Genomic DNA, 16274 nt, shown 5'->3' on the forward strand with positions numbered 1-16274 from the left:
GGTGGGGTGGGGGGTATTATCAATATTTTATAAATTTATTTCTTTTTAGGTCCTAAAACATATATTTTATGTGTTCATACAATGTGATATAATGTACAAACATAAAACCACACAAATATGCATATACTGCTCTGTGTACGTTCTGTGTATATGTACTGTATATAAAATATATGTTGAGAGACAGTCGTAGCTATATTAGATAAGTAACCGTATATTCCAGGAGTTGTGGTGACACAAAAGCTGTGAGATCTGACTCAAAGTAGCTGGTCACCAAAACCCCAGATGAATGTTTATTTTATGACGTTGTTGCATATTTGGTGAGTTTTTATAGTGTACAGTGAGACTATGTTTGTAGCATCTTTCTGTTCACACCCACACCCCGACCAAGTCACACTGGTGCACTGGCAGTGGGTTGCGACACTGGGAGTGCAAGCATGTGCCATGCCAGTACTCGTCTGGTTTTGTGTCCTGCTGACTTCTGAGACTGTTGTACATTTCTATAGACACAATGTATGTGGAGATACCTATATAGCCACAATGTACTGTATGTGGAGACGTGTCCATGTGCTCGCCTGGTTGAACGCACCTGTGTTGTTTCTGTGGATGACCATGACTCACAAATTATTAAAAGAACCTTTATTTTTTCGTACATTTCCTGCACTTTTTCAAATTCTCCACGAGTGTCATCCAAAGCAGTGTTGGTCCTGTAGAACTGTCAGAGAAGAAACAAATATATGTATACTGTCTGTGTATGTCTGTGTGTGCTTAAATAAAGTTTACTGAGGCTGAGGCAGCACCCGTGGGACTTGTAATGCAATACCCTGCAATTCCAGCCTGGCGCTGCACCACTGAAGGAAAGCAGAGAAAACCACCATGGACCTTCAGGTGGGCTGGGAACTGAAATGGTTCAAGGAAGGACTCCTGGATGGCATTTCGCACAAGGTCTCCCTTTCTCCTCTCCATCCCAAAGGAGTTTTACGGTCACGTCATATCACATCAGGCCTGACAGTATATTTAGGGTGAGATAGCAAGTGCGCCCCAGTAGAGGCGTGGGCTATGGAGTGGTGTGTCCTGATAGCCTTCATCAAGCACGTGGATAGCCCCAGGCAGAGCCCTAAAGCCTGCCTCTTTGTCTCAGACCTTTGAATTACCTTCAAGCAGTTTTCTGTACAATACACCTTTCCAGTTCCTTCCCAGATAAGAATAAAACCTGCTTTTCTTCTGTAACTGAAAAGTCTCAGGGGCTCTGTTCTTCTGTAAATGGGCCAGTGATTTTCACACCTTTTCCACTGGCTTTGCTGGAAGCCCCACAGAGCACCTTTTCTATCCCTGGGAAGGTGGGAGAGCGGACAGTGGGAGTTCAGACTCTTAGTATACCACCTCTTCCAACAGCCATCAGATAGGGTGGTGCTTTCCAATGTGGATAAAAGTCTTTTATTCTCTGAATAAATTCAACTATCTTGGCTGTTTATGGATATAAAATAATGGATTGGCCTTTGAATTTACTTTTCGGCTACCTGTAAATTCAAATTTTATTTGAACAGTGCCATTATGTTAACGTCTAACTTCTTAATGGTAACTTCGCACGCCCGCTCGTGACTGGTGCAGATGATGAACATCTCCACACATTCTGCAGGCAAACAGCCTTGTTTGCTTGTGCAAATGTGTAGATTTGTCTTTGTCTGCGATATGATTCGATTGCCTGTTTGTGCTGTGAGAGCAGGGACTTCGGATGTAACAAATGGCTTAGGGGCTCTTTCATTAGGATTGTGCCCTGTATTGTTTGATGATTTCTGGAAATACTACACAATAGATTTCCTGTGTTTGGTTTGAACTGGCAACCCAGTGGTACATGTAGACAGGAGGGATGAGTGCTCCAGCAAGGGCTGCAGTCCTGAGGTTTAGGTGAGCAGCTTCATGCTCAGATTTTGTCCTATTTCAGTTCCAGTGCATGTGTTAAAATCTCCACCTCAACTGCCATTAGCCAAATAACCTCGCCCTCCCTTGTTGTTACACCACCACGGAAGAGGGTTCTGCTTTTAGACTGAACAAAGCCAATGAAGTTTATCTCAGTATTTCTTTGCACTGGGAGACACATTTTTGGTGTTTTCTCAACTGTCTTCTGTGCTGTGGCAGGACTCCAAGTGCTGAGTAATATTTAAGAGCTAATCTATTTTGGGCAGAAGACAAAGATGTGAGACATGCCAAACTACCATGGATACCAAATCAGCATATTCACATGTCTGACATCCACAGGCTCCTGCGAGATTGTGATTTATGATTCTTATATGACACTCCATTGGGCAATGCATCACTGCCTGGCATTTAAGTCTATAAAATCACTACATAGTGTGTTCTTCAAACCATGGTAAAAGACTTCACTGTCAGTCTGTCGTGATGATCTAGGAATGAATCCAAAGTCTTCGGGCCATAGAAGTTCTCCACGGTGAGACACACTGCAGGGCTAATCTCATCTAATGTTAGATAGCCAGAAGTCAGACGTCTTATTCTGAAGTAGTAGCGTTCAATTCCATGTGGAGACAGCTGGGAGACACCAACGCCTCTAAATGAGTCTTTACTGGATGGGCACTAGGCACGTCCTGCAGCAAGAGGGGAGCCATGGGGGGCTAGCTCTTTAAGCCATCAGAGGAAGGCAGATGAATCCCGCCTGCGCTTGCTGGTATGGGAGTAGCTGCTGTTGCTCCGGTGGCTGTGGGAGTTGCCATGAGCGTTCCGGGCTCCAGTGAAACAAGTAGGAGCACCGAAGACAGGAGCTATTGCATCCCTCTGTGCACCACCCTAATTTAAAAACCAGCTTCTTCAACCTATTCTCTCTCTGAGCATCTTGCTGCTTTCGGATGTCCCAGGTTGAGACTGCCCTAACATGGACTGTGCTCGCTGTCCTCCAGGGCTCTGCAGAGCTCTGCCCACTCCACGTGCTGCTGCAGGAACTTACACAGCCACAACACAGCATGGAGCGAGCACCCACTCACAGTGAGGGAACAAGTCTCGGAGAGCAGTGAATTCACTCCAGGTTAACTACTCCAGATCATGAGTGTTGAGTTTTCAGGTAAAAATGTGATTTTTATTTTATTTTTTCACTACCAGCCTCAGACCTTGAAATAGTTCCTGAACGGAATGGGGCTCCTTGTATTTCACCAGTCTGTGACAGCAGTAGATATTCTGTGGAGCAGAAAAGAAGCTCACTTCATCGCTAAACAGCTTCTTTGTTTGCCTCGTAACTGCAAAAGTATTAAAAATAGTGAATTTTTTTTCTGGAAGAAAACATAATTTCCTGGTTGAACTGAGCACTAGGGGTCATGGAACAGTGAGGCAGGAGGAATATGGTATTTTAGAGTACTGCAGGGTCATCTCATAGGGAAAAAACAGGACTTTTCCTACAGTCTGCTAGTTTCTTGTAAGTTTATGCCAGATCCTTAAGGAGGTGTGGAGGTAGGGCTGCAACTTGAAAAGCATCAGTGGAAAACTTGGGAAGAGCCAAGTGTCCTCATAAGCTGCCCAATAACACTTTCAGAGATGGAACCTCTCACTTTTGGTTCAAGGCTGCAAATCTTTACTGTTCCCGCATTCCCTAGGAGATGTGCTCTGAGTTAGGGCATCTGCAGGAGTCTCTTTTTTTCAAGTATCCCACTAAAATTTGCACCTAGGATGTTCTCCAGCAGTGCCAGTAGGCAGGAGAAAAATAATGAGCCGTGTATCCAAGTCGGTGTGATGTGGCTGTTAGAGCTGTACGTTGCTGCTGGCATCTCTGTGGAGCTGCACCAGCATCCTGCAGTGTGGGCAATGTGAAAGCGACGAGAAGCCAGCCTGGTGACTGAGCAATAAGAGCTACCCACAGTCACAGTTTATCTTGTGATATTTGGTGCAGAGATGGCAACATTTACAGCTGGAATGTGGGATTTGCCTGATGGGGCCTCTGTTCTCACTGTCCTGCAGTATGGTTGTACCTCATGCATCTGCAAAGTGCTTTTGATGGTACAGTGCTTACAGCTGTCCAACCTGAGCTGGTTTTGGTTAAGCATGTGCCTGGTGTGTGGAAACACGGTACGTGTCCTTTAGCGGAACCTTACCCCCAAATAGACATCATACTCCTCAGATACAGCCTCTCCCTTTGCTGTCTCCTGGTAAATATCCCAATCCCTGTAAGATGAAATGATGCACAGCATACATGTACAGGCAGAGGGGAAAGTGAGAGGTTGGCTGCTGCTGACTTCTTGCTTTTTCACAGTTGACAATGATGGCTCCCTAAAATCAGCTTTTCTTGTGCATATGCTTTTTTTGGAGCATCTTTCTTACGAGGAAAGGCTGAGGCACTTGGGTCTTGAGAGGAGGACAGACTTCTCTGCTGTGAGGGCGGCAGAGCACTGGCACAGGCTGCCCAGAGAGGTGGGGGAGTCTCCCCCTCTGGAGCCATCCCAAACCCGCCTGGATGCCGTCCTGTGCCACTGCTGGAGGTGCCCCTGCTCTGGCGAGGCGGTGGACGATATGATCTCCAGAGGGCCCTTCCAACCCTGACCATTCTGTGATTCTGTATTCAAAAGAAGGAAATTGTTCTTGATCTAGTCCCACCTTAGGAAATGATCACCTTTCTCTCAGGCCATGTTCATGAGTTGGTTTAAGGACCTTATATCCCATGGTGGCAGAGCAGTGGAAAACGGCTACCCCATGGGCTCGAGGTTGGGAAGCCACAGGGGTTTGTGAGAGTGAGAGGAGACAACGCGATGTCAGGATGGGAGGGAGAGCTGCCAGGCTTGAGGTGGCAACTGAGTCTCATGGCTCCTCCCCACATGCATGTCTGTTGGTGGGAGCTGGCTCGTCACTGACCTGGCCCTGCGTGCTGCCAGTCCGTGGCCAGAGACCTTCGCCTCGCTGGCAGTGCCCTGCAGCCTCCTGCAGATTCAGGCCACAGTCACCCCATGGGCCAGTACCGGGAGATGGAGGAACTGATGTCAATAGAGTCACTCAGGCTCACTGCGAGACAAGGTTCAAGACTAAAGCAACAGCTTCTTTACCTGACAGTTCAACATTTGTGTTTGTTTATGAGAACCTTGTACAAAGGCAAACGTGAAAGAGCACAAATGCAGCTCGAGATCGCACTTAGCAACCAACATCTTTCTGAGCTCCTTCAGAGTCTCAGCCAGCTGAGGTGGCCAGCAGCTCCACATTCTCATCTTTTTCTCCTCTGGGAGCTCCAGAGCTTTCCTAGCACCATGTCTCTGCTGCTCCCACTGGAAGGTGATGCCTTCCCTCTACATGGAGGGAGGAAGCACAGAGCAAATGACTCATGACTAAGTCTGTGTTCGCCCAAGAGAGCATTGCCAAGTACGTGTTTGTGTGATGCTTAGAAGAGGTTGTTGATGACGACAGGGCTGTGGGACATCCTGTGTCAATAGGAGGATGAGGGCATTTCTTTCCTGAAATGTCTTGATCTACCCATCCATTGTGTTCCCTCATTGGCACATTCTTCCCACCTTCACAGTTTTTTCTGCAAGGTGAAGAATACCTGTGACAGGCTCTGTATTTTATAAATGACATATCTGTACGCAAGCTAACCTTTACGCAGACACCTCAGTGGATTAGAATATTCAGCATGCGGCAAGCTTTGCATACAGACTAAACCTGATACCACATGTGATGAAACGGGACCGGGCACTCACACTGGCTGACAGCGCTTCTCCACGTGTACACACGTTGTACGCATTTCCCTTTTACGCATACCGCGGTCCCTTTCGGAGAGCCCAAACTGAGCCCTTTTTACAAGCATCAGCTCAGGAACCAGCAGTTTTACTGGTCCGTTGGCATGTAAATATGATTCAGAGATGAATGGGAGGAAAGACATTTATTAGTTTAATCATCATTAGCAGTTTGAGGATTCTGATCCCTCTCTCCAGCACTGCCCTGGTTCCCTGCCGTTGTGGCTGGTTCCCTGTCGCTTGGCTGGCAGCTTTGTATTCCATTTTCTTTCTCAAAGTGCTGGTCATACTCTCAATTTGTTATTTTGAGGTCTTGGATTACATCTGTCGCAACCAGCATTGGCCCAACGCAGCTACAAAACACGCAGTGAATCAGCTCCAAGGTGGAATTTGCTGCCTCCTCCCGTCATTAGTAATCCACACTTGCGGTGGACTCATTAATACAGAGAAAGAGAGAAGTTTAAGGGTCATTTTTTTCATACCTGCATCTGTAACATGCCTTGAATAGATTATGCAAAAAAATGGGGGTTAGGTATGTTGAGTCCTTTTTCTCATTAAACACTTGTTAGACAATTGATATCAATGGAGGGATGTCAAACCAGAGCCCGCTGCATCCCAATGAATCATTTTATGTTCATCCTGAATAATATCTAATGATTTTGATGGTGTCTTGCAGGGCGTGTGCTAAAGATCACTTGCATTCTGATTCCAGATTAATTTCAACTATTGCATATTCTGACACTTAATTGTATTGACTTGAAAATAGGATCATTGGGATATGGAAACTGCTTCGTGGCTTTGCAGAAAGATTCCATTACGCAATAGGGCATTTCAATCCGCTCTGAATTATTTAATCGACTTCAGGCGCGACTGGCCATTTCTCAGCAGAGTCTGGACAGATATTTTATTTTTTTTTTTTATAGCTCTCTGAATAGCTGGGTGGGACGAGAGTGGGAGGTCATGGAAACCATACCACTGCCTACAACGGTTGTGCAGTGTGCCGCCGCTGTAGGCAAGAAATGGGATGGACATAAGCAAAACCACATCAATCCCAGGGGCCACCTTCTGCAAAGTACATTGAAATCACTAACGTGGTGGGTTCATGCCCTTCTGTCTTCTGACAAACTGGCCACAAACCTGGCTTAAAGCACAACATGGGGAGACTGTTTTGGAACGTGGGTTTCCAAGCGAGTGTGTCCCACACTATGAACAATGAGCAGGAGGATTGGCAGCTAATCTGAGCCTTCCTTATTAAGGAAACCTCAGAAAAATGACCACAAGCAGAGCACGGAGCACATATATCACTGATAAGCCAGGAGATTCAGCTTCCTGTGGCAAGAAGCCCACAGTTGCTCTGTAGCCAGCTATTAAATGGAGACTGATTCCTGCAGCAAGAAAGCAAGCTTCGCCCACGGGCAGCCTCACTGCTGCGTGTGAAGAGACAGTGGTTGTCAGTTGAAGATCATATTGTGCACCACCTCAGCCGATCGATGGCATTTTTGACCTGACCTGATCAAACATGCTTCCTGGAAGAACCAGGACTGAGGTGTGAAGATGCCAGCCAGGTTGGGTTGCCTCTTCTTTCTCACTAAGGGACAGCTAAACCCAGAATCTTGTGTCTGAGCCAGGGGAAGACCACCTGGTGCATTTCTACGTGCGCACATTCAGGCTGGGATTAGCAATGCGTTTTGGTGACTAGTACTGAAACATGCAATATTGGAGCTAAACTTGCACTTGGCACTTTGCAAAAGGTCATGGGGCATCTCTGGCTTTTGACTTCAGCATGCGGTCCCCCGTACAGACCCAGTTGTGCACGAGAGCTTGGGACTAGCCTTCACCACTGCCGCTGCTGAGGACCTTATGTTTCCATGTCAATGTAAATCACAGAAGTTATCACTCAACTTCTTCTCCGTCTGTGGGCAGTGAATTATTTTGCTGCCCACTTCCTTGTCCAACAAACTCCATTGCATCCAGCACTCCGCTGAGTTTCCATGGGTGGTTTTCAATAGTCTAGTGCTGTAGAATGGATTTCTCTTCTTTCTGCTGTGCGTTAACAGTATATCAAAATAAATTACAATAGCTGAGAGGAGAAGAAAAAGCCCTGCCTATTATCGAATGCCCTTTCACAGAGACTCTGTCAGCTCTCCATGATGTTTTGGCAGATGCCTTTGGAAACTGAGCTGAAGGCTGGTGAAAAGCTGGCAGTTACAGCCCGGCTATCTATGAAAAAGCGAGCTTCAGCTGTATGCCACGAACTTCTCTTTGAAGAATGTCTTTTTCTATATTTATTATCAAAAACTGATGTATAAAAACCCTTGTGATTTCCTGCTACGGTGTCACTGAGCATCTCAGGCTGGTTATCTCCCCAAACGGATTTTAACTCAAATTAAGAATCACCCTTAGAGTTGGCATACTGTTTCTTTAGCCAGTCAGCATTCAGTCTTCATTGTGTTTGCAGATTGTAGATAAGAAATTGAAATATTATAAAAAAGCGGAGATTCCTAGGTGCAGATAGGGGACTTTGAGAGGGATCTGTAAATCTGAAGCATCTGTGATCTCACCAGAACAACCGCATCCCATGGTCAGAGTTTGGCAGATGGAGAGCTTGGCCATGCACAAAAATCTACTGCTATAGCAAAACTAGTATGTTATATAGAGTTTACGTTCTAAAGTTCCTTGGGAGGAACATTGGCTCATCATCAGAGAAGCGTCTTTGGAGACACGGGCTCCAGGTTTGCTTTCCGGATTTACTTTCTAGATAAGCTACTCACTTATAGGGAGATTATTTGGTCTTAGGAGCTTTGGTTTATCCTTTAATAGTGAGTATAAAACTGTGGATAATTGTAGGGGGTTCATACAACAAGTGCCACAAAAATAATTGCAGACAGTCCTTGAGAGACAGATTTGAACTTACTGGCCTTCCAATACCTAAAGGGGCCCACAAGAAAGATGTGGAGGGACTTTTTACAAGGGCATGTAGTGATAGGACGAGGGGGAATGGCTTCAAACTGGAAGAGGGGAGGTTTAGATTAGGTATTAGGGAAGAAATTCTTGACTGCGAGGGCAGTGAGGCACTGGCACAGTTGCCCCGAGAAGCTGTGGTTGCCCCATCCCTGGAGGTGTTCAAGGCCAGGTTGGACGGGGCTTGGAGCAACCTGGGCTGGCGGATGGTGTCCCTGCCCAGGGCAGGGGGGATGGAACTCGATGATCTTTAAGGTCCCTTCCAACTCTAACCACTCTGTGATTGACTTTTTCTAGACTTTGAAACAGATTACTCTCCATCTTTTGACAGCATGCAAGCCCCTGGCTGTGACTAATATTGTGGTAGTGTCTAAAGGCCACAGGTTGAGGGTAGGAATCATAATTTCTGGATGGGGACAAAGCAGAGGGAGAAATGCCCCAGATGTCTTATTCCTTCTTGTATTCGATTTACAGGTGTGCAACAGCTGGATATCTGTTGAAGTAGGAATGTTAAGTTTCACAGTTTACAGCATCACTCTGTTGTCCCAGTCCTGCTTTTATGGAGCTGTGGTTCTCTAGTCATTTAGCTCTGTTCCTCAGCTGGAGGAATTCTTCTTCATATTGTTCCAAAGTCAGTTTTGTTTAATACTGCCATGACTTTGCTACAGGTCTGGTGTCCATGCTCCAAGAGGTGCATAGTAAAACAGCTGAATGAGGGCTTTTCTACTGCAGTTGTTTTGCAGTCAAAAGGATAATAAAATTCTCTTTGCCTAAGCACAAAATCTGTAACTTTTAGTGTGTTGGGCCCTCAGTCTGTCCTCAGTTGAAATAACAGCAGCTGAGCTGTAATCTGCTGTTGTGTAAGGCCTGCTGCTGTTAGCATCTTGCTCTGCTGGTTCAGAGACAACAAATGTAGATCTTCCCATCCTTTTCATGTCCTATCAACTGCTGTTGCAGCCAAGCAGGGCTGCTTTACACTTCCAGGACAGGGCAAATCCCACGGGCTGAGAACCTCCTTCCGTTTAGATTGTCTCATCGTGACTAACGCTGGTGGCATTTGTCAGTGAGCCATTAGTCTTCCATTCATGGGGCTGCAAGGGCACTTTAGAGGTCCATAGTGAAGCCAGACAATTCCTACCATCTCTGGCTTAAAGACAGGCGTGTACTCTCAGCGAGGGGCCAAAATCCTTCTCTACTCAGTGGAGAGAGCCTGTGCATTTCGTTGATCCTGATGCCACAGGCTGAGGTCACCAGCAGGACCAGGATGACTGTTGCCCTGCTTCTGTTCTTCATAGTGTGCCAGGGTGCCACGTGGACTGGTGGCAGCCGTGGGCTTGTGGGAGAGACGGTGCTCACAAGTGTGAGGCCTCTTCTTTCGTAGATTGGCACAGCAGATGCTGGTGGAAGTGCTAAGAAGTTTGCACAGTTAAACCCAGGTCTTAGAAACCTATTTTTTGCTCCAGAGAAGGAGTAGTTTCTCTCTGGCACGTGTGTGAAAGGTCTTGCTTTAACTGGAAGATATTTGTAACTGTTGAGTTACTCTTTGTGTGCTGAGGGAAAGGCAGAGCTCAGCAATTTCCCCCCTGCCAGAGCGACATTGCTGTGATTGAGTTTAGGTTATGAAATCGGGTTGTAGCATATCTTTTTTTTATAGGTGAGGGAAGTCTGTGCAGTGCAAAGTTTGCTACTGCTTCTGTGAACAAAAAGTGCAGAGTTCCCAAGGAGCAGGGAGGAGATACGCGGGGCGACTGCACTACGTTGTCCTTTGTAACTGCTTTGAGGCTGAAATGAATTTACAGTTCCCCGTGGCAAGAATTGCTCCTGCTGCCACAGCAGCGGGTGGGCAGTTGAGTCAAAGTGCCACAGTCCTCCTAGGACTGGAGGAGAAGGAACGGGCAGCTCTCATCTGTCATTTTCCTGAAGATGGAGATGCCTTGCTACCTGGAGGTTCTCAGGAGGTGGTAGGGCCAGCCACTTCTCCAAGAAACCCTAAGAGAAGAGCAGATTATGTTGGGAAGTGAGGGGGAGCTATGGACTGAAGGATGAATAGAGCATTTTCTCCTTGCTTGGACTTTCCAAAGAAAGCTGGGTACTCTTCCTCCTGCCTCGCATTTAAGGCACCAGCAAGTGCCCTGAGTGTTGTCATCTGTTGGGAAGAATACACTCATAGCACTGATCAGAGACTTTGGATAGGAGAGGAGGGGTTGCGCTGAGTGCCCCTGCAGCTGTGCCAGAAAACGCCCCTTTTAGAGGGCTGAGCCCCTTCCTACTGCTCGGCTCCTGACTATTGCTAGGACAGCTGTTTCCTTTCTGACAGCATCTCCATTTCCCCTCAGAACTGGAGTAAATCTGATCTGTCATCCACACGCATCAGGTAGTGGCTTTAAAAATCCCCAGGGTCCTGAAATCCCTCATACAGTGGCCATCACACTCCTGAAAACAGATGCCCACAATGACTTACTGTAGCGGTGTGCCCTTATTTCCTCGTATAAAAGCAGTCATGATGATTTCTCCAAAGGTTTTCCTGGATGAGGGTATCATTTCCATACAGTGCCACGAGGCCGCTGCTGGTGCTCTCATGGAGTAAAGCTGCCAGAAGCCAGGTCTGTGGCAGTTTTCGAGACTGATGGTTAGATTGAACCTGTGATTTTTTGTCTGACAGGCGAAAAGCAAGAAGCACCTCTTTTTCACTGACTGTTCTAAATAAATGGCTGTAGAACAGAGCAGCATTTCAGCTGGAGGCAAGTGGTGAGACAATGCCCATAGCAAGAAGATGCATGGAGCAGGAAGCCTTCGAGCAGGAACAAATCTCTTCATGACAGTTTTTCTGACTCTTGGATAGTCGCAGCATCAAGTGAATGAACAGAGAAATTGGGTTTTTGCCAGTAATTCATATAGCTGACATACAGTTCCTGGACGACAGCCTAGTTCCTCAACTAAAGAGCTGATTCCAAGCCCACTTTCTGCCAATGAGTGGTATTTTTTAATTGATTTCAATGGCACTGGCTTGGATCTGCTGCAGAAAATGAACTTATGCATGCCAATGCAGACCATACCATACTGCTGTTGCACACCTGGCTCTTGAGAAAATGGTGGGTTTGCTTTCCCAATGCACATTTCCCCCTCTGAACAAGGAATAAATTAAAGACATGCTACAGCCCTTTTTATTTTTTTTTTTTTTTTGGAAATATAGCTGATGTTCCTGGAAGAAATGTGCTTATAATGTGATATAATGCGAACAAAAAGGAGTTTACTGGTCAGGCTGAAAATTGATCCCTGACTGTAGGAGTCAAACCTGATTTTGCTGGTGGGAGTTTGTTCAAATTCTGCGATCAACGCATAAGACAGACTGAGCTCAAGGACTTGCCTTCCCGGCTACGATAAGGAAAATGTTAGTGCAGACAGCAAGATGCAGATCTGCTGAGTAAAAACGCTCATCCTACACAATCATATTTCTGAACAGATCTGCTCTTTACGTGGGGCCATATCTGTGCACACAACTCACAGATTCCTCTTTGGAAACATAGAGCCCTTCAAAATTTTATTAAGGTACTATACTCTTATCTATTCTTTTTATGTCATCACCCTGCCTCAGTTGTTTAAAATGTAACATGTTTTATTCCAACGTATATGTTACTGTTATTAATTTAAGATATGCTCAGATACCAAAAGCGTACAGTCTATAAAAGGCATGTCCTCATATTCATTTTAAACCAGGGAACTAAAAATAGAGCTGGTTCAAATATAGGTGATGAGAATAACCTGAGGTTTGTATTAGGAGGTATAATATGAATAAAGACTTTAAAGACTTTAAAAGTGCTTGGCAAAGTTTCTGTGCTTGGGCGGAGCTGCAGATAAAAGTTTATAAAGTAGATTTGGGACAGAGAAGGTAGTTTGGTGAGTACTACCTGTCCTCTCCGTAAGGCAACTGAAATATATTGAATTAAAAAAGCTGAATTCAGAACAGAGAGCAAGAAATCATTTTTTGACTCGGTGTGGGGTATTAGCCTGTGGATCTCACTCTTGCAAGGTGCTGTTGAGATGAAGAGTGTGCGGGACACAAAACAGATTGTGATATTTTTGTGGTTAGTGAGACAGGCAAATTACTGTAAGTGTTCAAAGAGGTGTGAGGAAAGTCATAGGAACATTGGGACTGGAGGAAGCCTCCTTGAGTTCCTGCTGTCCCGCAAGCATCCAGGGCAGGGGTTCATCTTGTAAAACAGTTAATACTGTGTACCCACAGAGTACCAGAAATACCCTCAATTTGTTTCAGTTTGGTATGACCTGAGTGAAAAATAGGACACTCCAGCTAAGGGGAGTGAGAACTGAAGAACGACTACAAGGGAAGAGGTTGGGTCACAACCAAAATGTCAACTCGCTGTGGCACGTTTGCAGATGGCACGAGGTGGGGGCCGCAGCTGACCCTCACTGCTTCCTTGTGGCCTCTGGACTCTGGCGAGGGGACACAGCTGTGATGCTGCGCTTAGTGACACCTCAACCTTTCTTCTCAGGGTTCCTCGACCTGCTTGCAGCTCAGGGTCCTGGCTGAGGCTCACACAGCCTGGGGGGTGTCCAGCTTTGTCCTGTTCCCCAGATGAGGCAGGAGCTTTTGTCTCCTGAGTGCTTCTGGCTGCTGCGTGGAAACTGAGAACAAGCAAAACACAGATCCTACGTGGTTGTTGAGCTGACCCCTGTCTAAGCTCTGGGTGGGTTGTTGACAGCCCCAGTGGCTTGGCAGGGAGGTGTTTCGCTTCCTGCAGGCTCCAAGTCATGGAGTGTGGGCTTCACCAGCTGCTGCTGTGTCTAGGCAAGTACAGGGCTGGCACGAGTCAGCAAGCAGATGAGTCTGAGCAGCACAGAAGAAAGATGAGAAGGAGAAGATGAATGTGTGACCCACCGCCCAGTGCCACGCGAGAGTGCAGCCCAAAGGGACGCCGGCGTTTGAACCCACGACGCCACAGCTCTTTGTCTTGCATCACCCACGTTGTTTATCTCTCTCAAATGTTTAAGCCCTCTGATCCTTGCAAATGAAATATCTTATTGGGGACACAGTACCCACAGTGTGCCAGACTGCTCCCTTCCCATCCCCACCTCCAAAAGCTGAGCGGAGAGTGGTGAGACAGGTCCTGTCAGCAGCTTGGCAATTTCCAGCCTCCTTCTGTGTTGTGTGGTTCATCCTGACACAGCCTCTGCCACATAAATGCACACGTAGCCCCGTGACTCCGTATCTCACTGATGCTGGAGCATCCTCCCCTGGCTCGTCAGGGCAACACCCAATGTCAAGTATTGTCAGTTCTGACTTGTTTTTCGGTGAGTGATAGGAAGAGGTTGTGCAAAAGAATCGTGCCCCGTGTTCCGGTGGCTTTTCCTGCCTCTGGTGGGATCTCCGGGCTCCCCTGCAGCTCTTCTCACGTGCGGTGCAGACAGGTGTATGGTGACACTTTGTGTCGTCCGGTCACAGACTTGCATGTTCACGTGCTCTGCGTTAAGACCTTTCTTTCCCATTTCCCTGCCATTCCTTCAGTTATAAAACAACCCTTCTGGAAGAACTTGAGCTTCAGGTTTTATTTCTCAAGATGCCTCAAGCGGCTGGCAGTCCTTTGAAATTCTTCATGTGCAAGCAGCAGTGGCGCAGAGCTTGACCGGGAGTGAGAGATGCGGTCAGCCACAGCCACAGCCACAGCCACGGCCACGGACACAGCCAGAACTCCACAGAGAGCCACGGGGACAGTGCACCCACGGCCGCTGTCACACAGAGCCCTCCAACCAGCCACGGAAGAGAGCTCTTCCCCCTGTCATCAAGGGTGTCGTACACTGTCACGATCAAGCTCATTGCAGAGCTTTCGCCCCTTGGATTGAGTAAGGATTTGTATGGAGCAAGTGAAAACAAAACTGATAGCTGCTGCTGGATTTTCTAAATAAGCCTTTCAGAGCTGCTGGCTTCTTTTTCATATGCAGATAAGACGGAAGTACCTTGAAATATTTAGGCGGAACTGCACAAGAGACACTGAACTGGGGATGGCAATCATAACAGAGTGAATTTTTACCATTTTCAAAGCCTTTTCCTGTACCAGTATTTCCCAAGAACGCCATCCAAAAAATTGGGATGACTGTCTTAATTTTCAAGCTGTGGAAGGAGAGACAGGAACAGGAGGACTGGAATATAGATCAAACATGACACATAGACCAGAGAGGTAGTTTCATGGAAATAAGCTGGAGAAGGAGATAACAGTGACTATATCTACCTTGGACCATGGCATTAGTTGTGACCGCGATACACAGCTGAGGTGACTTTCAGAGCATACCAGAAAGGGGGTTCAGATCTGTGGCATCCTCAGGATGACCCAGGCAGCATGGATGAGACAGTCAGGAATGGGACCTGTTCAGTCTGTCTTTTGCACCAAAACAACAGGGTCTGGATTATCCTCATGTCTTGATGGTGTCTGGGTTCTCTCTCGGTCGGTTGCTCATGCAGAAAGAAGTAAACATCTTTTCTTCAGGAGGATGCTGACATACCCATGCTGAGGTGTTTTTCAGGCTTTAGGGCAGTCTCATCCAGAAAGCCTTCTGTTCCAGATCTCTGGGATCTGGGAACAGTACTGGTGAAGCTGAGATTTGGCAATAGTGACCTTTTTTTCCCATGGATTCTACAGTGAATCTTGAGCAGCATTTGAGATCAAGTGAGAGAGCATAAGCAGGGTTAACTTATCCACTTTAGGCTCGCTTTTATCATCCTGTATCGTGGGCACTGGCTGTAACTCGAGAGACAATTCCCAGCAGAAGCCCCGTGTCTGCACAAATGCCAATTCAGACGTACTTAGCAGCAGAAATTTAGCTGTGTCAGTATCTTCTTCACAGTTTGCAATGAACCAGGGACCTTGTGATAGAGCCATGATTTATGGTCCCATTTGGTCCATCAGCTGGAGTGGCAATAGGACTACCTGCCAGGTTGCACTGCTGCCTAGGAGAGAAGCCCACATTTGTGGTTACGTGTTTGCTCACACAGATTCCCCAGGCATATATAAGTTACAGCAGATATTCCTCTTTTCTTTCTGCAACAGGCAGCAAAGACAAAACAGTCAGTATGGCATCTCCATCTGACTTTGCTACTCAGTCTCCATCGGTATTGCCTGTAGAGAAAGAGGTCCTGCTGTGGAGCAGCACATCCCAAATCACACGTCCAGAGCAGGCCAGAGGATCTTCCTCTTAACCATGCCTAATTTCTCCACCAGCTACCAGGGTGATTGACTCAAAAAGAGACCTCTTTAATACATCCAATGTGAGGATCCCCACCTTCTGATAAATGCATAGTCCTTGCGTTGGTCAGATACCCTGGGACAGAAGCCTTCAGCCCTCAGGATGGATATGGGCCATCCTCTAGGGAACAGAAAGAAGGCATAAAAAATGGTGCCTTTGAGCTGTTATCTAGTCCTCTTTAGATAAGAAATCACCCACAGGAGGTGCAGGAGCCACTGAATGGCTTCTCTTTATCTAGTCTGTTCAAGGAAGATTAATTCATACTGGAACAGGAACAAAAATATGCTGCAAAGAGGGTTGGTTTTGGTTTTGGGTTGGTTTTTTTTTTTTTTGGGGAAAGAG

At 46.6% G+C, this 16274-nt stretch overlaps 1 protein-coding gene across 1 annotated transcript in view; it reads left to right on the plus strand.

Annotated features, from left to right (window-relative positions):
• Positions 1 to 16274, plus strand: part of SHISA6 (shisa family member 6) — a gene marked incomplete at its 5' end in the record, with an annotated part of 269956 nt that overhangs the window by 63729 nt on the left and 189953 nt on the right. The window lies entirely within an intron of this gene.

This window comes from Charadrius vociferus, unplaced genomic scaffold (assembly GCF_000708025.1).
Source record: "Charadrius vociferus isolate BGI_N301 unplaced genomic scaffold, ASM70802v2 scaffold121, whole genome shotgun sequence".
NCBI classification, from domain to species: Eukaryota; Metazoa; Chordata; class Aves; order Charadriiformes; family Charadriidae; genus Charadrius; species Charadrius vociferus.